Source organism: Macrobrachium rosenbergii, chromosome 20 (genome assembly GCF_040412425.1).
Source record: "Macrobrachium rosenbergii isolate ZJJX-2024 chromosome 20, ASM4041242v1, whole genome shotgun sequence".
NCBI lineage: Eukaryota > Metazoa > Arthropoda > Malacostraca > Decapoda > Palaemonidae > Macrobrachium > Macrobrachium rosenbergii.
Window position 1 is genome coordinate 9,727,501 of NC_089760.1, and position 26,633 is coordinate 9,754,133.

The 26,633-nt window shown below is 34.0% G+C and overlaps 1 protein-coding gene and 1 long non-coding RNA gene across 3 annotated transcripts in view; one reads left to right on the forward strand and one right to left on the reverse strand.

Annotated features, from left to right (window-relative positions):
- Window positions 1-26,633, reverse strand: part of LOC136849041 (uncharacterized) — a 521,318-nt gene that overhangs the window by 201,993 nt on the left and 292,692 nt on the right. Inside the window, exon 5 of the long non-coding RNA XR_010856211.1 lies at window positions 3,159-3,255. This is a non-coding gene — a long non-coding RNA (uncharacterized lncRNA). The remainder of the gene's footprint in view (window positions 1-3,158; window positions 3,256-26,633) is intronic.
- LOC136849039 (uncharacterized) overlaps window positions 1-26,633 on the forward strand; it is a 465,615-nt gene that overhangs the window by 103,822 nt on the left and 335,160 nt on the right. The gene's annotated exons all lie outside the window — the stretch shown is intronic.

The following is a 26,633-nucleotide window of genomic DNA, read 5'->3' on the forward strand; positions in this document are numbered from 1 at the left end:
GTAATTTCCTTTGCAATAACAGGGTGTCGTCAGACACGTAATTTCCACGAGAGCCGGCCCTTCGCAGTAAGAGAATAATGAAGATGAATAAACAAACGTTATGTTTTGCCGACTTAAAACGCAGGCGGTGAGTAATACTTTGGCAGTCAAAGCCATATTGAAAGATATTGCGGGTGCTGATTGGTGGAGCAGTCGATAACTTGGAGAAAAATAACCCACTTTTAGAGAGAATTACCTCTGCGAGAGGCAACTCTGCTCTGGTGTAATGGGGCTGTTACCAGTCTTTCGTGTAAACTGAGATGATATTTTATGCTTTATTCTTCTGCGTATTACCCCCTGGGCTGCTCTCCAAATCACATCTCTGATGATGATTAAGTATGGGTTAGGAAATACATTCACAAGTGAATAGCATTTCTGAGAGAGAGAGAGAGAGAGAGAGAGAGAGAGAGAGAGAGAGAGAGAGAGAGAGAGGGGGGGTGGGGGTGGGAGGTTTCATGTCAGGGTATCTTTTATGAGGAGTGATCTTGTCAGGTTTTATCCTTTTCAGCACCCACAAACATGTAAACATAATATAACAGTATATATACACACTACTAATATACAGTATATATATATATATATATATATATATATATATATATATATATATATATGTGTATATATGTGTGTGTGTGTATATATAATGTGTGTGCGTGTGTATACGTATACACACATATATATCAATATATATATATATATATATATATATATATATACTGTATATATGTGTGTGCTTGTTGTATACTGGTCGTATGAGGTCATGAGTAAAATATGTCTATTAATAAATACTGCGTTTAATAATTAAGAAGGCGTTAAATGCTATTGCCCAAGAATCTTACGTAAAGCAATAGATCGAATTCAGTCTCACAGCCTGTTTCCACTCAATCAGTAAGTTCTCCGAAAAAAAAAAAAAAAATCTCTTCACGCTCGATTAGCCGAACACTTTATGAGGAGAAGAGCGGCCATCGTTAATAGTGTTACGTTCAATTACTCTAATACACGATAATTATGGTAATCATATCAATTTTCCTACTAATTAACTTGTTACAGGTCACAGATTGCAGAGAGGCAACTCTCGTAAAATGTAATTAATGGCGGCGATTCTAAAATCCTAATCAGGAGCGGGAGGAAAGAAGGAAGGAATTTGTTTACAGCCCGTTAAATATGGATATATAAACTGCCAGTTCATGGCTCGAGAAATTGAGTTGAGCGATAAACAACGGAATAACCGAACTGTTACAGGAAGTTGGTCTTTATGGCCCGGTCAAATGTTTCGCTAATAAACTGCGGGTAACTTTGGAATCACGTCATCTTTTGTTTCTTTTCAAGGTCTCCGTTCAGAATCGTTTTTCCTATTTGAGTAAAATAAATCAGTATTGCCAACGACTCCGTAAGATTCATAAAAATCTCATAATCGCATGAGCCACAGAAATGGTGAAGAAACTCACAAAGGTGTAAGTGTAAATATATACTAAAAATATTTGCAAAAACGAGGGCTTTCGAGAACCTATTCGATTCTTCCTCTCCAGGAGAATCGAGCAGGTTCTCGAAGGCTCTCATTTTGAAAATAATTTTTAATATATATATATATATATATATATATATATATATATATATATATATATATATATATATATATATATATTTTACTCTTAAACCATTGTGGATTTCTTTACCGTTCCATAAGATATCATTAACACGTCAAATTTATCAAAGCATACTTTGAGAGCAATTTCCCGTAATGGACATTACTCTAACAAAGTTGCTGTCGGAAATAAAACGGCGTGTCCTATTCATACAGAGCACATGACACCAGGCCTTTGCAGTCACAAGAGCTTGATATACAACATGTTAAAACTAAGTGTTCTAGAGTGCCTCGCGTGATGAGCTCGTGTTGCTGTGCCGGGCGACGTGGTATGTTGCCGAGTTTGGCACTTGAATTTCACTTCATAACACTTTTCATTCCTTTTCACTTCTTCTTGTTTCGACTCATAAAACCTCCGCAATGCAAACGTTCAATTACAAATAAAAAATCCTATACATGGAAAATAAAATGTTTATTATAAATCAAAAGCAAAAGCATTTGAAAAGATATTGTATTATTTTCCGTCCCTAGACAGACGGCGAAGAAAATAAAGAAATAAATCCAACGGGGTTTTCGCGCTGACAATGTCGAAGATAAAACGCCCAATAGCAGGCAACGCGTCTGTCTCGTGCATCATTATAATCGGCGCTTGCTATTTTATTTCTTTTATACGGTTTTGTTATATTGCCTTATTAAACACTTAAACGCAATTACAAGAAAATTTGGCTCTGACTGTTTGTTTGTTGTCGCTTCCTGCCCAGGATACATCTATCTGTTTATATATTTTATATATACATACATATATATATATATATATATATATATATATATATATAATATATATACATATATATATATATATATATATATAATATATATTATAATATAATATATATATATATATATATATCATATATATATATATATATATATATATGTATATATTATATAATATATATTATGCATATATGTATATATATATAATATCACATATATATACATAATATAATGTATATATATATATATATATATATATATATATATATATATATATATATATATAATATATATATTATGCATATATGTGTATGTATATATAATATATATATATTATATATGTTTATATAAAAGTTTCGTCTTCCTTTCCAATATTTAGCACCATTTGTGCCCACAGTAAATGCGCCTACACTTAATGTTTTGTGTAAATTAAAGAACAACTCAGGAAATCATATTTAACTATGAATCTCTACACTGATCTGCGTGATGACCAGACTAATTTAGCCGCTGAAATTAGTTTTTTTATGTATTATTCGGCGATTCAATATAAGTCGTTATTTTTTTCCATATCATATAAATTTTCTTAATCGTTAAAATGCGTATTCTTGTATTTCATCTATCATTGTCATTTACTTCAAGACCATGTTGGGTCCCTCACAAAAGTAACTGAGGCAGACATAACTAAGAAAGTTATCTTGATAATAAATAGACTACATTCCTTTCCTTTCAGAAAAAGACGTACTGTTTCGTTACTTACCTTAAAGCTGACTTCGGTGCAAACGCTGTCAAGTGCAGTTCAAGAAAGCCTTCTCCTACTGATTATAATCTTCGTGGCTTGAACGTGCCCATATGAGCTGAAAAATTAAGGAGATCAAAAGAATTACGTAACGGAATTTTAAGAAGCTTTCATCGTAATTCTGAATAAACAGTCACTGAAGAATCTTGCTTTGGACCTGTGCATCTAAGATCGTAAAAGCAAGCATTTGCTTATAGGTGAATATCATAGTTATTTAACCCTCTAGGATTTTCTTAGATATAATATTTCTACTGACATTTCGGCAGCTTTGGAATGGCACGAAAATCACCTTATGTGAATAATAGCCTCACAAATGTCATCCCAGAGGCGTAAAGCAACACAAAGCTCATTAGTCACAGAAGTCCTGGCACTTTATGAAACTTCTTGTCCCAAACGATCACTCGATCAATAGGTTAATCTGGCCATCTAACTCTACTGTTACCTCGCGCTATGTGAGGGTCAAAGCTGGTGAGATTGACCAAACTGGAGAGAAATAAATTGCAGCAATAGAGATATATTAAGATATCGAAATTTGTTGGCTTTAGGAAAGACATAAAATAGAATGATCGAATAATGAGAAGCAAATAAAAAATGGAGGAATATTGTCTTAAAATTAAGATACTATTTAAAAAGACAAAGGAACACTGTCTTGAAATCAAGACGCCACTTTAATAACAGAGGAATATTGTCTTGAATTAAAACACCATTTAAAAGAAACAGATGAATATTGTCTTTAAATCAGGACTAAATTAAAATAAAACGATAGTCACAGAATTTCGTTCTTGTATGAATTGGGTTTTATTCGTTTTGAATGGGAAAAGTAAGATAATACTGGAATGAACTCGAAAGTCCATGGCCTCTTCAAGATGCAAATACTTACTAATTAGCATTTTGGAACTACTGCACGAGGACTAAGTACGCGAAAGTTACTGCATTTCGTTGTACATAAAGATAGAATGCAAGTATTAGAATACTAACATTTAGGTCGATCTATATGCGATTACAGATTTACTCGGACAAGAATTTCAATCAGTAATTTATATATATATATATATATATATATATATATATATATATATATATATATATATATATATATATATATATAACTATATATACACAATTGTTCTGTGCATTATATATTATAAATACCTATTCAAACTGGATGGTATATATTGATAATGTGGACTGTTTATATAAGAAATATAACTATTTATGAATAAAAAACTCCATTATACAATAGTTTGAGATATCCTTTATAATAATATATATATACATATATATATATATATATATATATATATATATATATATATATATATATATATATATATATATATATATTATATAGATATATAGATATATATATATATATATATATATACATATATATTTACTTATCTATAAATTGGTTGTCTTCATACTTGGCGAATTTCTCACAACTATTATCGACTCACACATGTCGCGTGAACGGAATAACTTCATTTTTATATTAAACAGAGAAACTGCCGGTTACCATTGCCTAGCATCTGTTTGGGTCGTGATTCTGTTTCATTTAACAAATAAAGAAACTGAAAATGGTCAACAGTTTCTCATTGCATCTAAAATGGTAGGCAAAGAATCCATCGCTATATTAGCCGTAGTGTCCTTGGTCTTTCTGCTATAGTGTAATGCACGTTCTTATTCTAAAGCTTCGCTAAGGTACTGTCCCCAACGTTCGTTGCATTCAACTTAGGTTCTAGAATAACTTGCTGCACTGCAGTTTGTATGACAGAGCAACCCTTACAACAACCTTTAATTAAATGCGGTAATTTGAAGGCAGCAAATATCTTTGTCCTTTGTTTATTTTTGTCATTTTTTTGCATTACATGTGATAATGGATGTACAGTAGATATCCGTGTTTTGTACTCTGTAAATAGAGCCAATCGCATAAATTTCAGTTTCAAATCCATTCTTATGCTATTCAGACAAACTAGGCACAGGTTACTGTAACTGAATTATGTCTAAGGTGACAGCAATGATAAATTTTCGTACGGAAGTTAAAAAAAAGTAAATATTCCTTGAATAAGCAAAGTAAGAAAATATGGCCAGTTTACTCGTAAGCAGATAACAGAAAAAAAAATGCAGAATAATCCATAATCAAACTCAGACAGAAAGAAATCAACAACAACCAGAGAATAATAAAAAAAAAGTTAAAAATAGATTCTTCCGAGGAAAAGAAACGCCAACATGCAAATGAGTTGGAAAAATAGGAAGTCTTACGAGGCGCGACGAATAAATATTAGAGCTCGGGCAAAAAGCAAAGGGAGGATAAAAGAGAACTTTCAATATGTGAGGGAAAATGTAGGAAATATCAAAAAGGAGCATAAGTTTGATGAATGTGATGTCTCTCATCGGTAAGGATATAGTAAAAAAGACGATTTATGTTCAGTGATCCCATATTTATATATATAAATATATATATATATATATATATATATATATATATATATATATATATATATATATATATATATATATATATATATATATATATATATATATATATATATATATATATATATATATATGTACATCAGTAAATGTGTGTGTGTGTTGTGTGAAAGTCTGTGGTTATATATGAAGAGATGGAGAGGGGCAGACAAATATACTGTATATATCCCGATACAAGTTCTGTACTACTGTTAAAAATGTTTGACAAATATCTAGGAAGCATGATGAGAGATCGAAAATTTAATTTTCAACAAGCGAGTGATAAGAAAGGCTGGATGAACTTGTAGGTAGGCTTTCAAATAGTTTTTTTTTCTTTTTTCTTTTTTTTTTTTTTTGGGATTTCAGCCGTAACATGTGGATGGAGTCTAAGACGTGCTGGAAGTGACTGGTTTTTAAAGATGAAGGGAAAGGCAGAATAAAAGTAGGATTTTTTTTTTAACCTCTAGATGTAAAGGGTAGGAGGAATGGTTCATAGATTTGAGATAATATTTGTTTACAAGGAGCGATAACTCTTATACAGATCGATATAAGCTAATTACAAGTGTGCATTCAGCTTCAAAAGAACACGCCCACTAAATTGCAATACGTACGAGAACCTGTGCACTTGTATGTCATATTACATTTTAATATTAATCGTTACATTCTAAACGATGGAACAACTCTATTGAAATGTTTTCTACTATCACCACAGAATTATAGATAAAAAAGAACAATCTACAATTCCCCAGAAACATGGTTTGCCTGAACAGGAACACAGAAAATCAATGAAATAGAAACATAATCTATAATGTTATTTAGATTAATAAATAGTTTTTGACTAAGAGCACAGTCATGTGAATATAAACGGATTTGTGGATTTCAAGCATGAGTGGAAGAAAAGAATGGGCGAGGGAAGAGATCCCAGATGCACGCAGTATGAGGCGATGCAGCAGAATTAGGGTGAAAAAGAGAAATTTACGAAGAGTTCGTGCATATTGAGATCTAAACTGAAGTTGTAAGGAGGAACCTTGACTAATGTGAAGTTATACTGAGACCTAAACTGAAGTTGAAAGGAGGAACCTTGACTAATGTGAAGTTATTCAAACCTTTGCATATGTTGAAATATATATGAGCTTTTCAGTCGAGAAACATGCCAAGTGCCAGTTTTAAAATATAATAAATAAATTAAAAAATACTTTGACCCAGGATGGCGCTTGGCATGTTTCTCGACTGATAGCCTCATATATGAATGACAGCATAACAGGGCAATAATAACGCAGATTAAGTCTCAGAAAAACAAACAAATAACAGTACGAAACAATGTCATCCAGGCGGGGACTACTCTTCCAACGGAAGGTTAAGTCAAAATAGAAAGCAACAATAGATGAAAGGCATCAGAACCCGAGTGGGGATCCAAAAGGGCAAGAGAAAACAGCATTTGACAAAGTCAAGAAAAATGCGGCTGGAAAAAAAAAAATTCCATCCTGTAGTGGCTTTGAGCGAGAAGAGAAGAAAAGGACAATGCAAACAGTAGATTATACTCTCTGAAGGTACTCTGTTAGGATGTTAAACCTTTTGAAATGACCTCTCTCTCCCCCCATCTCTTTCTTTAGGTACACATTTGTAAATATAGCACACACACACACACACACACACACACACACACACACACACATATATATATATATATATATATATATATATATATATATATATATATATATATATATATATATATATATAATTGTATATGTGTGAGTTCGTTTTAGTCGCTAATACAAAATGACCTTTTTTAGATTCCTAAAAGTAAAACTACTAATCTCGTTCAATAATGAATTCCCCATACCCTGGGAATAACTCACTACCGAGGTGATTATAATAATTGATGAGTGCTTTGCGCCGGCCAGATTTGAAACGTGGTCTGGGTTAGAAACAACGATAGACAGTGACCTTGACCACCCGACTCTCAAGAGTTATGTAAGTTGATATCGACTCTACCATGGTCTAAGAAAGAGAAGGTCTGTTCACAACTGACCCAAAATTCGACCAACTTCGCGCATGACGTCACGGTGCGAGTGGATGGGCTATTTACCTGTCAGCCAGTCCAAGGAGGTATAGCAGAAGGAAGGAGCTGTAAATGCGATCGTGGTTTTATACGGTGTATATTTTGGTCATCGTCATTGTAGGACTATGCCCAATATTTGTGCACTATGGATGTAACTCCAGTTCACATCGAAATACTGATCTTACTTTTCATAAATTTCCTAAGAATTTAAAACTCCGAAAGAAATGGATTCATCTCTGCGTGAGAAGAGACAAATTTAATGTGGATTCTTCGAGGATTTGTATTTTGCATTTTAAATCAACTGATTATGCAATGATCCTTACAAATGAATTACTTGAATCTCAATACCAAGACATCTTGCACAATTACAGATTGAAGAAACAATGCATCTGCCAGCATCAGAGGACAAGTTTAGATTTTGGCATTCTTTTTGAAATGAAGTCGATGATTCTTAATGAATCAGTTTATATTGTTAATATATTACAATGCGACAAATATTTGCTACTTAATAGTTACTATGTTTTCTATTACCATTTATAACTGAATACTGCAAATTATTAGATGCCACGATTCCCGGATTTTCGATGGTGTGCGAGGAGAGAGTTCATGTAGTACTTCTATCGAAGTAAAGTTAACTGTTCATAATAAATCAGTTTATATAGTTGAAAATATTTACAGTGTAACATATATTTATCATAACATTTACTGTGTTTACTATTACCATTGATAATCATATGTTGCGAGTGGTTTCATGTCACGTTTTCACTTTAGATTTTGGGTGGTGTACGAGGAAATAGGAGATGTCATGTAAATAAATTTTTTCATATTTATTTGCTATACAATTAAACGTCTGAACATTACAGCTGATTTCCTATTAAGCTAACATTAAACGTCTGAACATTACAGCTGATTTCTATTAAGCTAACATTAAACGTCTGAACATTCCAGTTGATTTCCTTTAAAGCTAACAATCATCATCAGTGTGGTTAAGGAATTTTTCTTTTTCAAACTCAGAAGATAATTACTGGACTAGAACTTTGGGTCGAGAAATTAAAATACCAATAGTCCATTTGGTGAATAAATTGCTGACCTAGTTAATCTTTTGCAGTACCTGCGTAAAGTTTCTTATTCCTTTGCCCAGTAAATAGCATAATTTAAGTTGACTATATGCCACCAATTATGGACTTTGGGCCATAAAATTTCCTTCGGCGAATAAATTTTTCACCTAGTTAATCTTTTCATAGTACCTGAGCAGTATTTCGTTTGTTTCTCTGCCAGTAAACATACTGCAGTTGACCGGATGCCACCATTTATGAACTTTAGGTCAGGGAATTAAAATACCAAAGTTTCCTTTGGAGAATAAATGGTTGACCTACTTAATCTTTTATAATGCTTCGGCAATATTTCCATTGTTCATTGCCCAGTAAATAATATAATTGCAGTTGACCAGATACCACCAATTATAAGATTAGGCCTAATAATACAGGTAATGATAAACTTTTTCAGTTGCACGTAAGTCACCAGTTATAACTCTTTTGTTTCTTTTGTACTAAATAACAGTTGTAAATATTACAGGAAGTTACGTCACTACCAGCCGGGAGTTGTTTCTTGGTTATATTCTTGATGTTATTGTAAAGTTGAATATTCTATGAATGAAATAAATCTTTTATTGCCCTTCCATTACAACAAAACAAACTATTGCATTTTTGTTTAATCACATTTTACAAAAGTTTGGGTAAATCCGTTATTAAAATTCAAATCTTTTGGTGTATAAACACTCCCTTGTGAGTCTTTCTCTACCCACCTCGCCGCGTGACGTCTCGCCTACCTGCGCGTGAACAGACCTTCTCTTTCTTAGACCATGGACTCTACAATACTTAGGCTATTTCTGTCGAAATCACGTTCTGTACTAAGTCGATATCAACTCATCTCCGCCATGATCGCTCAATGGTAAGTTTGTAGCAACATGAATATTTAATTTTGTCACTTATGCAACCGTGGCACTTTTATATTTGCAATATTAAGCCAAAAAATATTGTTTGTATATATATATATCTATATATATATATATATATATATATATATATATATATATATATATATATATATGTGTGTGTGTGTGTGTGTGTGTGTGTGTGTTTATGAGCGCTCATTTGGACGCTAACATGCGTACCTGTTCATAAACCGAGTCATGACCTGGATAATGTAAAGTCGCTGACTCTATAAAGGAAGGCGCCAGGTTGCGTGCATTTTATCGCGCACTGCTCTGAATTTCTTTTAGTTATAAAACGACCTTCCTTATTGCTTGCAGTCAGGAGAAAGCTTGAGTCATGTGCTAATGAGTGCTGGAGTGTGAGTAATGCAAGTTTTTCAGCCCTCTGATTGATTTGGACCTGACCTTTGTTGTCAGAGATAATCATTCGTGTTGTAGCATTTGGTGAAGTGTGAATGATTGAAAAAATCAGCATGTAATTATTCATTGGGCAATCTGTAGTTAATTTTATTCCGGTAATCAATGAAAGAAAAATATTTTTGTGTAAGAAACTCAATAATCGTCACAAAACGGGAAGGGAACAGTCTTTTATGTTATACTACCAATAAGGAAATTAATTCATGTGTATTTGCGGAAACTGACCAATTTGATATTTACACTGGCATGATAAAATATAATATATTTTTGCCTCTAACAAAACCATCTATGATGGTAGAAAAACTTTCCAGGTTACTTGAAATACAACACAAATGATGACACATCATTTTCAGATATCAAGCGTTTCTATGAAGGCACATTTTGTGATGTGATACAATATTAGATTTAATGAATACAGACATTTTCAGTGTAACTAATAAAAGATTATCTTATTTTTACTGAATGAAATCCTTTCTCCCTCTTTGTTCTTGGAGGAACTGATGTGTGTCAGAGGGTCAATTCTATAAGACTGAATGTGATACTGGCACAGTCTCTAAAACTAGGTTACAAAATATCTACGGAAAATATACGTTTCTCGCATAGCAAGAGTCCGTTTGGGGAAGAAAATAAGAAAATGCTCAAAGGAATCAATATGCTTCACTTCCCTGTAGTGTCCCATCTTTCATACCACTCTGAAATAGGCCAGACTACATGAAACCCCTTTTTTTAGCGAGGTAAAGATTTAAGACTTGCAAGGACATAACTGGGGAAAACGGTTCGCATAAAGTTTTGCAGATATGTAACCATAACCATAAAACTGAGTCGTTACACAGGCCTTCTTTCGCAAAAGCTGCTCTTATATAATTTTTCTGATGGTTGTTTTCTCTACCTATCTTTTTTTTTTTCTTTCATCAAAAGATATGTTGTGGTCATTCCTTCAAAATCGTAAGGAAGAGGAACGAAACAGATGTTATCAAAAGTTGTATATATTATATATATATATATATATATATATATATATATATATATATATATATATATATATATATATATATATATATATATATATATATAATAATAATAACTGAGGTAAAACAGCGTAATGGTAACTGAAGGATACATTCTTTGATTACTGAGTCGTGGATGAACCTTCTGTGCAGAAACCTCCCAAGCACTCTATGCTTCACAGACCTCATGGTCAGAACATCTAACCCCCAAGACAGACTGCTCCATTCATCCCAAATGCGCCGGGCTCTCTCGTGTGCCCTGGATAGCAAAGCCCTTCACTTCCCATATCTCGTTCATTAAATGTTTCCAACGCAACTTAGGTCTTCCGAATCATACATTTTCCACCACCCATCATTGTCCTCCATTTTTTCTACATGGCCAAAACATCTAAAAAAATTCCTAATCCATTCTTTCATCTACGATAAAGTTTTTTCCTACTTTCTCCATTTTATATCAGTCGATTAATTCTTCCTATGTAACATTTTTTCGCAAACAATTCACGTCCACGGCTTCAATCTCTTTTCATTCACTTGTATTCAGCAATCACGTTTAGCCAACTATAACGCGCACGCGCGCACACACACACACGCATACACACTTATACAAACACATGCAAGTATAAGCTCCTTTCATGCTGGTCAGTTAGAGTTTTTTTTTTTTTTTTTTTTTTTGGGGGGGAGTTCTTTTGACCAAAATTAAATTCAACCTATGGATACGAGAAATTCTGTGGGAGCTTATTTTCCATCAAACCTATCTTGGAAAGATTATGAGGTTTATTGCAATATCAGGTTCGAAAAAATTTAACTACACTGTTTTGATGTTGTAGGGTTTTAGTTTTCTGTGAAAGAAAACTATTGAGATGGGTTTTTGTCTTTCCATCCGCATTCAGATCTTAAAAACTACTGAGGCTAGAGGGCTGTAAAGTGGTATGTTGATCATCCACCCTCCAATCATCAAACATACCAAATTACAGCCCTCTAGCCTCAGTAGTTTTTATTTTATTTAAGGTTAAAGTTAGCCATGATCGTTCGTCTGGCACCGCTATAGGTGCCAACAACACAGGCGACCACCGGGCTGTGGCTGAAAGTTTCATGTGTCGCGGCTGAGAGTTTCATGGGCCGTGACTGAGAGTTTCATGCAACATTATACGCTGTACAGAAAACTCGACCGCGCCGAAGAAACTTCTGCGCATTTATTATTTGTTTTTTATTACAGTTATTAAATCTTTGTAAAGTACTTATTCATCGGCAATAAGAACTATGCTCCCATGAACTAGGTACTTTCCTATTTTTCTTTATTTATTACCCAACAGAACAATAGGGAGTGGATTATCGTTCCGTTACTGACCATGCTATCAATTATTCATTAGAATCTGTTCCTGTCCTGAGCAAGTACCTACCGCTCTCCTCTTAATATCTCTTTTCCTCCAAGCCTGCCTTTTTCTCAGTAATTGAATAGCTTCCTTTCCAAAGTGGTTTCATACATAAACAAGTGCAAAATGAGCCCAAGTTTCTTCGGCGCAATCGAGTTTTCCGTACAGCGTATAATCAAGGCCACCGAAAATATATCAATCTTTCGGTGGTCTCGGTATAATGCTGTATGAGCCGCGGCCCATGAATCATTAATCACGGCCCGGTGGTGGCCTGTCCTATGTCGTTGCCAGATGCACGATTATGGCTAACTTTAACCTTAAATAAAATAAAGACTACTGAGGCTAGAGGGATGCAATTTGGTATGTTTGATGAGTGGAGGGGGGATGAACAACATATCAATTTGCAGCCCTCTAGCCTCAGTAGTTTTTAAGATCTGAGGGCGGACAGAAAAAGTGCGGACGGACAGACAAACAGTTTTCATTTACAGAAAACTAAAAAATATATATAGGTATTTGTCCGTATTAATGCTTCAAAGTAACGGAATAGTCACTAATAAAATATAGATACTTGTGTATTAAATGTAAAAAGCATCATTATTTACACAATATTTAGTACCTTTTGTTTCTATATGACCATCGACATTCCTTGATCATTTGAGGTAAATATTCGCAACACATACACGTTACCAATAAATATTTCGGATGCATAAAAGTCAGAGGAAAGGTAGTAGAGTCTCTCTCTCTCTCTCTCTCTCTCTCTCTCTCTCTCTCTCTCTCTCAGTAATTTCAAATTCTAATCCGCTCCCATCTGTACCAGTGACACACTCTGAGAGTCAACTGCATTCATCTTCAGTCCTAACACAGCTCTTACCTTGGGCGTACAATGTTTACAGAACCACTATAAAGAAAAAAGACGAGAGAGAGAGAGAGAGAGAGAGAGAGAGAGAGAGAGAGAGAGAGAGAGAGAGAGAGAGAGAGAGAGAAATATCGGCGTCTACAAACACACTCATACACGTGCCCCCATTCTAGTCTAGTATATATCCAACTAGAGGCAGCATCATAAATAAATAGAATCTCTCTGGCATCTATACCACGGGCCTGCATGCATCTTTTCTGCTCCGGCCCGGATATTTACGGATGCTGGGTTTACAGGAATTCTATTTTTGAATCAACGTACGGGAGAGGTCTTTGGTTTAGAAAAGAAAAAAATTCTCTCTCTCTCTCTCTCTCTTCTACATATATATATATATATATATATATAATATTTATATACATAACCCAAATATTAAGCCGAAACTATATTTTATATAATTTGGACTTTAATATTTTTTAATATAAAAAGTCATGTACATAAGACACACACGAAACATTACACACACACAAATTATATTTTATATCCATATTTGGATATTGATGTTTTATATATAAAAGTCATATATATATAAGATAAATATATATAACACATATATATACATATATATATATATATATATATTTATATATATATATATATATATATATATATATATATATATTTTATATATATATATATATATATATATATATATATATATATATATATATATATATATATATATATATATATATATATATATATATATATATATACATATATACATATATAGCCCTTGACAGCGAGGCATTTAACTGTTGCATATAACTGTTGCACCGATTTCCCTTTTTCTTGTCATTGTCAGTGTAGTTGGAGCGGTGGTATTATTTTTACCTGTTGGACTGTTGTATCTCTGACAGCCGACTGGGGGAAGATACTCGAATTCCAACACTGCCTGGATTTTGAAAATGTTTAAAAATGGATTTTGCTTTCAAGAACAAAACTTCATGTTCAGTTACAAAGGACGTTAATAAAGATTTAGAAAGGACGCTAATAAAGATTTAAATTTATTTACACGGATTTAGGAGGAAATGGACATTGTAACGTTAAACAGCTATTTAAATTAACAAGACAATGGAAGCTCGTCCATATTCGCTATTAAACGTAACCATACACAAATAATATTAATGTGTTAAGATGGCCTTAACGAAATTTAAAGGACACTTAAATTTAGGCTGATTGACAGTGATACAAATATACAACGACTCTAGATAAGATATATATTACACAATATTCCCAACAGCTTTAAGTACTAAAGATACCCCCTCTGGCAATAAAAAAAAATATTTTACCATTTATCAACATCAGCAACAATATGTTTTCTGAGAATCATCCATATGGTTGCCCTACACAGACCTACTTGAACTAAAAAGCACCCAAGAAAAAAAACCTAGATACACTGACAGGACACTCTTGAATTAAAAAAAAATGGAGTCGAATACACAAAATCATTAATTCACAGTAACATGCAACAGTGCTCTTGAATTATTTGACTAGCATGAAAGGTTCCTACTGATAACACCTAAGCCAGATTTGTAGGTACCTAAGAATTACATCTGGCATATTCTAGTGTCTAACATTATCAAATCATCTTCCTCACATCAGAACAGTACCTGCGATTTTCAGGTGAGAGGGGATGGCACCACCAGTTGAGCTACAAAGGTCCTAAGAAATATTTGGAACCTATTGACATATGTAGTACCTAAGGAGTTAGCTTAGTTGGCTGCCCGCCTTTGAGTGGTGAAGCGAGTTTTACCAGATTTTCTCACATGACAGTGATAAAATTGATAGATTTTATTTCAGTTGCTTCATTTCCGTAATTTTGATGGAAACAAGTACACAGTCACGTATGCAATTGCTTTTCAACCGAGAGTCATGGATTCTATCCCAATATGATGTGGAAATCTACTTTTATTGGGTACTTAATTATTATTATTATTATTATTATTATTATTATTATTATTATTATTATTATTATTATTATTATTATTATTATTATTCAGAAACAAACTCTGCTAAGCTTTGGAAGCATGATTCCTTGGACACTAACAAAGAGATGTCAAGAAGAAAGGAACAGGTAAAGTGCATCTTGAACTTATTACAAGAATGATATTAAACAGCAAGAGTGAGCCTTAAGCAATGGACACCAGAATGAAAACGTTTGGAGACCAAGGTGTAGCTAGCACGCTTGCCTACGTTAAGTTCAAAGTGCATTTATATGAACATACTTCGAGTTGCGTCAAATAATTTAAAAAGCAATCGATGCCGACACCACCACACACGTTCAGGGCTTATAGTTGTGTCACGTGAGAGACAAGAGATTTCTAGCGAAAGACAAATTCTTTGGGTTAGTACTATATATACGATACAATATATATAACCAGGATCATATATATATATATATATATTATATATGTATGTATGTGTGTGTATATATATGTGTGTGTATATACATATATGTATAAATATTATATATATATATATATATATATATATATATATATATATATATATATATATATATATATATATATATACACAAATATTTAAATATTATCTCACAGATATTTAATTCTCAGAGGCTCCCCTGCTCTAGCAAAGCATTGAATACGATAACCTGTGACATACACAGTATATATATACAGTATATATATATATATATATATACACATATATATAAACATATATATATATATATATATATATATATATATATATATATATATATATATATATATATACTGTATATACACACAAACACAGAGAGAGAGAGAGAGAGAGAGAGAGAGAGAGAGAGAGAGAGAGAGAGAGAGTGTATGTCATAGGTTATTATAATCAGACACAATGCTTTGGTAGTGCAGGGAGGAGAGGTAAGCCTCCATTAAAATGCAACTGTCTGTCCTGTGCAGGTACTGAAGTGAGTGGCATTACTGGTTTAGTGCTACAGTGCTGGCTAAAAGATCTGTCTGTAATTTCAAGATATAATTATCAAAGTACAATCTCCGGCATAACGCCTATCGTTCATTAATTAATTCTGACTCCCTTCGGAAAGAAAATTAAATCAAACCTGGAATTGGAAATGATAACTGTTGTATTTACTCGCATCATGATTTTTTTTTTCAAAGAATATAGTCAAATAAGTTAAAGTTAAGTTACGTATACCTTAGTTTAACCAGACCACTGAGCTCATTAACAGCTCTCCTAGGGCTGGCCCGAAGGATTAGACTTATTTTACGAATGCTTTATATCATTGGTTAAAGTGAAAATTTGTTTATTAAATGAGCTAAATCCAAAATCAAAAGTGATAAATGCAGATAAAAAGATATTCAAAAAAATAGATCCATATGAAACTTGTTTGCTTCTTTTTAGCTGATCAAATGTATATAATACCATCTCACGGATGAACTAAAAGGCAACTATAAAAACTTAATATTTACACGTCAGTTATTTGTCTTTGTCTTTCTGTGTCTGTCTCTCACGCCTTCTTTCTGCCTTTTCTTCGGTTTCTACTTCTTCTTACACTATCTCACACTTCAAATGCCATATTCCACATCTTTATGCTGTATATACTGTTAGATTTGGAGTAATACGAATTTGACAATTGCGAAAAACGAAGCAAAATACACCTACGTAGACCAGGGGTGAGGTTCTGGAAAAACTTTTATCATAACCAGACATTATGTAACACAGAGCCAGCATTACGTTGATGGGAAAAGTATACAATGAAATGTGTTATATAACATAATCTTTGGTAACAGAATTAGGTTGTTGTAATAATAATAATAATAATAATAATAATAATAATAATAATAATAATAATAGGTATATACACACACAAACATATATGTGTGTGTATATTCATTATATATATTTACATTATTTATATATATATATATATATATATATATATATATATATATATATATATATATATATATATATATATATAGATATATATATTAGATGAACAGAGATACATTGGATTACAGTAAATATTTTCCTCAAGAATTTTTAACCTTTTAGGGTCAAAATATTTAGAAATTTTCCCAGAATATTTATGAAATTTAAGTTTATAGGCTCAGGGTCTTCAGAAGTGGACACTGAGACCAATTCCTTTTTTTGGTACTTTTGACAATGAAGAATTTTCAAGATCAAAGGACATACTATAATTCAACATTTTATTCGTCCTTGGTTTTAATAAAAATTACTGTGCAGTTTCCCTGTGGTATAAGATTGATTACCTTGAATTTATTTTCATCCCGAAAGTCACTTTATGCAACAAATCTTAACTTTTGAGTTTCTTATCTCTGATTTTCACAAAGTTCTGTTAGGTACATTTGTGTTTTACCTAGACCAGGGGTTCCCAACCTGGGGTACATGCAACCCCAGTGGTACATTCGTACTCTGAAGAGGGTACACTGGATCTGAGAGAATAGCCAATACTGAACAATACATGATGCAATCTGCACTGACACTGCACAATGCCCTGTCTTTTTTTCGATTTCCTCATTTTAGTAAGCAAAGGTTTACTCTACACAAATAGATTTCATAAAAAAATATATCACAATACCAATTTCATTGTTTTTCTTTTCCATCCTCAATTTTTAGGGGTACACGGGAATCTATAAAAATGCCTGAGGGGTACAGAAGAAAAAAAAGGTTGGGAACCCATGAAATAGACCCTTTTCTTAAAGTAAACTGCAAATTCAAAGCTGATTTTTCTTCATAGGTGTTTCAGTAATTTATTGCTGTCTTCATGTTTGAAGGTCACAGATCAATTTATCCCCTCTGACTTTCGTAAACTCTGGAAATCAGACGTAATTTCTAGAACTCAGAAGACTGACTGACTGAGGTTTCCATTCTTCAGAACATTTAAAGGATGATTAAGTCCTGGTGGTGAAACAGTAGCTTTGGGAAGGCAGGGCACGTAACCCCTCCGGTTTGTTACAAATATATTTCTTATCAGGTTCATTACTTTACAGTCATTTTGATAAACAATATACCCCTTTTAATTCAAGCCTTGAAAAACCGAAAACATGTATGTTGCAAATATTATACTGAAGATAAAACGCGTTTTCGTAGTCGTATCGTAGTTATATGGAAGCATCTGAATATTAGAGCAATGCCATGTATTCACAAGTCTTACAGTATTTATATTTAACAGTATTTTAATCATTTGTGTTCCAAATCCTAATTTAATTATAGTTATAACGACTGGAAAACGTAAATACTTTTTTTTAAAATCCTCTTTTTAGTTATAAAGTTTATGAATACTGTTTTGCCTGTGATATGGATTTTATAAAATGAAATATTGGTGAAAACATGGCTACCATACATTTAGCACATAAACAGATTGATTAGCTGATGGAAGGACAGAAATTGAGTAAATGAAAAAAATGAATTTCTGAATAGCCAATTACCCGATAAGCAATACGATACTCCGTTACTGCTTACCTCTAGAGCTTGTTTTCCCATGTGGCATATCAATTTAAATCTAAAACTTTTGCTTATTTCCTAGAACTCAGAAACTGACTGTTGTAGGTTTCAACCTTCAGACTATACGAGTATGTCAGGGCTTCGAAGATTAAACGGTAGCTTTAGGAAGGTAGGGCACATAACCTTTCGAATTTATTATAAATATTTTGCTTATAATCTTCATTTTTTACAGTCACTTCCAGAAACAATGTACTCATTATAAGTCATGTCTTAAAAGTTGAAAAATATTTATAGTGCAATATTACACTGAAGTTGAACCGCATAATCGTAGTCATATCGTAATTATATGGTAGTGACTGAACGTCAGAGCAAACACATTTATTTACAAGTCTTGCAGTATTTATACAGGTTAAGATTTTAAACACTTGTTTTCCAAATCATAGTGCAATTATATTTATAAAGACTGGGAAAAAATAAATCCATTTTTTCAAATCACTGTTTTATGTTATAAAGATTGAGTATCATGAATGTTGCTTTGCCAGCGATGCGTACTTTATAAAAAATGAAATATTGATGAAAACATGAATTTCAGCCATTCAGTACATTAACAGAATGATTTGCCGATGAAAGGCCGGGAATTAAGTCAACAGCAGAGATCCATTCCTGAATAGCCCAAGTACCAGACAAGCAATACAATACTCCGGTTTTACCGTCCACAGGAGCGCCAACGTCTTTCGACGAACCGATCACTTTTGACGAGTGAGACGTTTCGGAATGGCTTTCCTTTTAACAATCATTCTTAAAGCATCTTTACGAGCCAATGGTGATGCGATATCGCCGGGAAAATGTGCAATTATCGGCAACGGGGAATGGGGGCTCGAGAGGAACTTTATTCAAATTATGGAGCTGGCAAAAGTTAATGATCGTGCGTTTATGGCCCAACAATCGGAGGGGGGATCTGAAAGGAGGGCGGCCTTACTGCTAGGAAATAATAAATTTATTATATCGTTGTTGGACTGTCTAACTCGTTACTCAGATGAGTTGTGTGTTTGTTTTATTGTTTATTAGCTGAAACATATCAGAATTCACGAAAAAAAAGTTAAGTATATCTTAGTTTTACCAGACCACTGGGCTGATTAACAGCTCTCCTAGGGCTGGCCCGAAGGATTAGACTTATTTTACGTGGCTAAGAACCAACTGGTTACTTAGCAGCTGGACCTACAGCTTATTGTGGAATCCGAACCACATTACAGCGAGAAATGAATTTCTATCGCCAGAAATATATTCCTCTAATTCTTCATTAGCCGACCGGAGACTCGAACTCGGGCCTAGCGAGTGCTAGCCCACACCTCTACCGACTCCTCCAACGAGGAACTGGAATTCATGAAAAACTACTCTGGAAACAGTTCTCAGTATTCTTACAAACCACCAGTAAGTAAAGCATTTTTTATGAACCATCATACAATTATTAGGTGATTGTGAATAAATATATCCTTACCCCCGCCTCTCTCTCTCTCTCTCTCTCTCTCTCTCTCTCTCTCTCTCTCTCTCTCTCTCTCTCTCTCTCTCTCATTTCTTTTTGATATGACATCGCTCTTTCTTAATGTGCCAAGTATCGGATAATGCAAATAGGAAGTCTCAGATACGTTCAAACCAAACCTCACGATTTAATAAATGCACATCCACCCACGGAGGGCTATATTAATCATACGAAAGAAAAGTTTGAAAGTAACATCAAGCAAAAGCCATTGTAAACTCACTTGAATGACGGAAGAAAGTTTTTGGTCGGAAGATATAATAAAAAGCTCGACGAAGACGTATCTTTCGAGAAGTGTCCTCGTACCAGGGAGAAGTGAGCTCCAAAAAATGCTTTTCGTAGAAGAGTTGAAGACCTTCTGCATGGCGATGTGCAGACGCTGGCCAAGTTTCAAGATTAATTTCCATCCGCTGCATATTTTTCCGCTCTCCAAGCAACGCCTTGAGAAAGCCAATTAGCCAAGTGACATTTCTTTAGAAAGACCTACAATGGTCATTTTGATAGGAGTTGCTTTAATAGCGCTCGCAAATATTAACATTTTCCAACGGGTTTTAAGAGTTGAGAGAAGTATAACAGGCGTTTTAGGGGCAGGGTAACGTGTTCGGGACTTCAGGAAGATTATTCTGCTAAATGTGTAATTATTTATGATTTCAGTTAAATGATTCCTGAAATCGATCAAGCATTGTATTCGTACGAATAATCACTATGTCGGTGTTAAAATTGTTCTTTACAGCTTATTTTGAACTTGACAGTAAAAGGGAACCACTTTAATTTTTAGGCATTTGCTCAAATTAATACATGTATATAAAATTGTTACATTTGCTTTTTCTTTACTTATTTACCTATTTATTTGTGTTTTCTTTCTTGAAAGGAGTTTATACGTCGCATAAAAAGAAATATGAAAGGTCTACTTTGACTTTAACGGTTTCTTTTATAAACTGACTGAAAAATCACGTGCTAAAATTTCTTTAACAAAACATTCAACAGTCATACGAAAAAGTTCAATCGTTTCCTAGCAAATCTGAAAAAGTCAGATTCAACGTGGCATGACACGGAATATTATTCACGGTAATAATTTTAAGCATTCCTCGGTAAAGAACTCTTCCTTCAAGCAGTGTTTAGGTGAATTTAATACCCATTGTTATTGTATTATGTCAAGAAAGTAATATTTGGCCATGATATGAAACACAGATCAAAAGTTTGCATGAAACGATTGTGACTATAGAAGAAAGGTTTTCCAGGAACCATTAACTTTCAAAATCGTGTTCAGTCAAACAACTGTCGAGTTCTAACCTGTGTATAATTGAAGAAACGGGGTTAATAACAGAAACATCTTAAGAAATTATTCATGTACCACAGATTACAGACAGTTTGATTTCTTTAATTTGCTAAGTGCCTTAAGGTATGTCATAATGGAATGGGAATGGTGCTTATGAAATCAATAAGACTCATAGCCCATACAATCTTACTATATACACACACACACACACACACACACACACACACATATATATATATATATATATATATATATATATATATATATATATATGTATGTATATGTATAGATACACACACACACACACATATATATATATATATATATATATATATATATATATATATATATATATATATATATATATATATATATATATATATACATTATGATACAAAAATAATATAGGTAGATAATCTTGGTACATAACCCCATCTACAAGAATATGAAATGTCTAATCTAATTTTGACTTTCTGTGTACAGATTGCCCGAAAAATATCATACCTACACCTTTAAAAAATAATGAACGGTCATACGCAAAGGTTCAATGATTTCTCAGCAAATTCGAAAAACAAATACCTTGGCATGACACGGAATATCGTTAACAGTGGTAATTTTCAGCAATCTTTAGTGAGGAACTCTTTCTTAAAGCAGCGTTTTGGTGAAAGTATTAGCGCGGATAATACCAGTTTCCGAAAAACAAACATAAACAGAAGTGCAAATGTGTGATAATATACCATCATTGATACCAGAAAATATGATACATATTGTTATTGCATTATGTCGAAAAAGTAAAATATTACTACGAAATGAAACAGTGATCAAAAGTTTCCAGGAAAAGATTGTGATTGTCATGCCCAAAGGGGTTCCAGGAACCATTAACTTTCAAGAGAGCCATTGCCGTTGTTTATTCAAAGAACTGTCGAGTTCTCAATGTAAGAAAGAAGATTCTAGTGACAGTGACATCTTAAGAAATTATTCAGATATCACTGACTACAGACAGTTTATTTTCTTTTACTTCCTAATTACATTACGGTTATGTTATAATAATTCTATAATAATAAAATCCGAGTGGATCTGGTTTGTCCTCCCCCGGGTGACACTAGGGGAGACATGACACTGCCACCCACCCATTGCAAACCGGTTTGTCCACCCTGGGTGGGGTGGGGTAGGTAGGGGAACGGGAGGGTAGGGAACACATCTAACCTCCTCCTGCAAACCTGTTTGTCCGTCCCAGGTGGAGGCGGGGTCGACAGGGGATCGGGAAGGTAGGGGAGACACCAGCGCCAACAAGCTCGTATATAATAATTATAAAAAAATCTCTTAACAAAGAACTTGAAATAGAAAAGCAATTATTTTCACATCCCGTATTACCTATAACTTCATTCACAATGCTTTATAGCTAAAGAAAACAAACTGATTGCTTGAAAAGCTTGTAGATAATCAATAAATGGGCCTTTGATTGTGCTATATTAGCCCTCCAAATAGCCGTTAGATCCAGAATGAATGACTGTAGGATAATGGGACGCATATATCTGTATCACCAGTCGTAATTATGCAAATTTTACGCTATAAACCTAAATAGCAGGGGTAAGCAATTAGTAAGGATCTAATCAACGACAATAAGTAGAAATAACTCTTAACTGCTGTAAAGTATACTCCCTATTATTTTTTCATCTATTTACGGACGCGCTGGAAGAAGTTAAAGCAGATAAGCACATGATAAACACGCCCAAAAGGTGGACATAAATCCTTTGTTAATAATGGTCTTATATCACTCCATGTTATAAATATTTTGTTATTATATCAATAAATTTATTTATTTACAGTTAGGTGTATTTTGATATTCCATATTTTACTTACATTTCAATGGCTTGTTTGATTTGTCCTTTTTATTATTACATGTGCTTTTTTAAAAGTTACATTTTCAGCGATATATGTCATGAATACATCCCTCGGGATTCATTTATAGACAAAATTTATGGAACACTTAACCAGCACATAATGCGAGAAATCATTTTGATACGAACGACTCCGCTAGTACGGACGAATGTGTTTATAGCCTTGCATATGAATAGCATCATAATGTGCATGCATTACTCTTGCACTGCGCATGCCTAATGCCCCTGACCCGGTTTTACCGTCGACGTGTTTGCCCCGGTGATATATCGCTGGCCATTTAACTAAAGATGAACAGCCGTATCAGCCGAATCAATCATCATTATGCCCCCGCCTGATGGTACAAAGAATTAATCTCTCAATTTATTGGTACGGCTACAACAACTGGCTAATTATCTGAGCACCATTAGGATCATTGCTTTGCGCCCTGTCACAGACGACATTGCGCTCTATTACTCTTCGTTTGTTTGTTTAAGCTTTTTCTTCGCTTTTCCACATCGGATCGATACAAAGTTAAGTATTCAGTGATTAATATATTTGTATTTTGTTTCATAAATATCTCGAACTTCAATAAAATTCGATTTGTTCACAATTTCATTCTAAGACGCAAGTTTGGATCTCTTGTTTAAATGTGGTCTGAGCACGTCAAGAGAGTAGAGGACAAGAAGTTAAGTATATCTTAGTTTAACCAGGCCACTGAGCTGATCAACAGCTCTCCTAGGGCTGGCCCGAAGGATTAGATTTATTCTACGTGGCTAAGAACCTGTTGGTTACCTAGCAACGGGACCTACAGCTTATTGTGGAATCCGAACCACATTATAGCGAGAAATGAATTTCTATCACCAGAAATAAATTCCTCTTATTCTTCATTGGCCGGTCGGAGATTCGAACTCGCGGCCAGTAGAGTGCTAGCTGAGAACGGAACCCACTCTCCCAACGAGGAACTAAGTGAAAAATGTGTATGATTCAGAATTCTTGGAAGACATTAAAGAAGGAGATCAATAAGTAAGGCTGAAGGGTGTTAAAGATGTGTTGGAATAAATGGGTTTTAATACAAGGCAGTGCCGCTGTGAAGTAAAGCAACTCAGCATTCTGCTGACGTCATCTTGATGGCCTATACAACAGCAGTGATGCGGAAGTATTCTACAGTATACTGGGGTTTCATCATTGCCTCAGCAATAAAAGCTACCGTTGACTAGAAAGATGAACGCACAAATAACAGTGAGAATTGTTGCGTTGCACCTTCCTGTCCGAAAATATACACTACTATATCATATGCGCTACAAGAACGCTGAGACCATGAACGATATTTCCACTTAAAATGTGTAAAAGGAAATGCTACGAAAAAAAAAAAAAACCTGTGTAAAAGGAAATGCTACTAAAAAAAAAAAAAAAAAAAAAAAAAAACCTGTTACCTGACCCAAAACGCCCGTGTGCTTTTCCAGCCGGGATCTTTTTAATATTCCTCCGTCCCAGAGGATGCATTCAGCGGTTCCAACGGTTGGTAGGCAAAAGTTAAATCAAGAGGGATTTAGGTATATCCAAAATTAATAAAACGTCTGTATAGTCATTTAAAATTTTGGAGCATAAAATCCCACATACTTCTATGAACTTAGAATGAAAAGGTTTTAACCGTGAGTGGTAAATATGTTTTCTGTTGTTCCCTCCGCAGCAACTGTGGATACTGGAAATTCTCCAGCGGTGAGACCATCGTAAGGCAAATTAAGCTGAATGAGAACAGTATAAGAAATAAGAAATGGGCAGTAATAACACTTAGTATTGCTAACCGGAATTTAGGTAGACAATTGTTAAAGCTTCACTTGAATTTGAGGAACAAAAATGCACAAAAGATTGAAAAAATATACTGAGAGGATCTGTCAAAAGCGCACATTTTCACCTATATCTGTCCATCTTTCACTCAAATTAAAGCATATATAATATAATATATATATATATATATATATATATATATATATATATATATATATATATATATATATATATATATATATATATATATACATACATACACATGTATATATATATGTGTGTATCTGTATGCACGTACGTATACACGCATGCGTGTGGAGACCAACAAACATACACCAAGAAATCCACGCCGTCGTCCGTTAAATGATAAAACTCAGAATCAAGGGACACCAAAGAACGGCAAAACAGAATAATTGCATTTACATATGCAGCGAAACAGCCACATTACACGAGAGCGCCTCTCGAAATTGAATTCCCCGTTGTCTAACGAATATGTAGGACAATACCGTGATGCCTGCGCGCCGCATTTTGCTTGCCACTTTCGTCGAAATAAGAACTCTACTAGTTAATAGTAGCCATAAGTTCCCGAACAGAACGATGTCCGCATTTCATCCCCGACGTAAAACTGTCTTATTAAAGGTTGTAAAATAAGGAAGGAGAAAAATTGCATAGTTATATAAAGTTGAGTTATATTTCGGCCATTACATTTAATGACAGAGTTCATCTCGCCCGAGGAAAAGTGTCTTCGCCTCACACCAAATATCTCTTGGAGGAGTTCTGCATCTCCTCCAGCCCGTCTCACCAAATTTAGAAATAATGACGCAGTGTAGAAAATACTTTTCCCCTCAAAAAAAAAAAAAAAAAAAAAAAATTCGCGCCTGGAAATTTTATATGTATACGGATATTTTTTTTCGGAAAAATATGTTGCAGTGCATTGATAGCGGGGTCTATGTATACGTATGCATTAAGAGAGCTTAGATCCTTGGCGCACACCTTTGTCGAAAACATTGTATATGATTGTCGTTTCAACTTGATGTCGCGGAAAGTCTGCTTTATGCGATGTTCAAAAATAACGACGAGAGGGAGCTGTAAAGATCACTCATCATTACTCGCCTCTCCACGGAGAGGAACAAACGAGAGAGAGAGAGAGAGAGAGAGAGAGAGAGAGAGAGAGAGAGAGAGAGAGAGAGAGAGAGAGAGAGAGAGAGGAGGAATTCTGCTGATAGGTAAAATTCATAGGTCACAGAAAGGAGAGATGTCGGAACTATAATTTAC